The sequence below is a fragment of the Myripristis murdjan genome, chromosome 24 (genome assembly GCF_902150065.1).
Source record: "Myripristis murdjan chromosome 24, fMyrMur1.1, whole genome shotgun sequence".
NCBI classification, from domain to species: domain Eukaryota; kingdom Metazoa; phylum Chordata; class Actinopteri; order Holocentriformes; family Holocentridae; genus Myripristis; species Myripristis murdjan.
This window is the reverse complement of record NC_044003.1, coordinates 15,533,368-15,534,301: the sequence shown is the minus strand read 5'-3', so window position 1 is coordinate 15,534,301 and position 934 is coordinate 15,533,368.

The window sequence follows — 934 nt, the reverse complement described above, 5'->3', positions numbered from 1 at the left end:
ATAAAAAATTCAAATGAAAACTGAAACATATCTCGGACATCTTCATCTTCATCTCAGCCAGCTTTTTTCCTGCCTCAAAGATGGAAAATGACTGCAATTTTATGCTGTTGCTTCAGGTCTTTGAGGTGAAAACTGCGAGTGGTTTACAGTTAATGTTCCGTGCTCATAACTAAGTCACGAGACCACAGGAATATGGGATTTGAGTGGATTCTTGCAGGAAGTTTTTGTTGGAGATCAGGTTCCTGACATCTCACGAGACCTTTCGTGTTCCAGGACAGAGAGAGAGAGAGAGAGAGAGAGAGAGAGAGACCAAGAAAAGGAGAGAAATGTTGTGAAAATAGCTTTCAACAGATCATTGCTCTCACCACAGCCCTCCGCAGAGAAGCTGCCTTTTGTTGCCTTGTTCAGCTCCTCTACATAATCCTATGCTAGATATTGATGACTGCACATCATTCCAATGTCCAATCATCCTCACACAAACATAAAGTATTCTGGATAAAAACAATAAAGTGAAGTGGTTGAGGACAGAGAAGAAAACGAAGAGATGACACAATAAATTCTTTGCTTACAATTCTGGCGTAACAGAGGTGATTTTTGGCCTAAAAAAGGTGTTATGTTGGGCCTACTAATCCGCTAAGTATTGTTGTTGGAGATCTAAACTTTTTACTGTACTGAACTGCTTTGTGCTCCACTCTGAACTGTATATGTGAGTTACAGACCACATTTCTTGGTCAGAGACAGGCTATATTAAAGCAACAGGGTATAGCTGAACAATAAAATGTCTCTGAGTCACTGGAAGGAAACCTCAAATATCTAATGGGAGGGGTTGACATGTGGTTTGAATTAATGAACAAAACCGCTCCCTTTCCTCCGCAGGAATCAGGGAATCAGGACAACAATGTGCCTTGGACGTACAGTAGGATACTGACAAGAA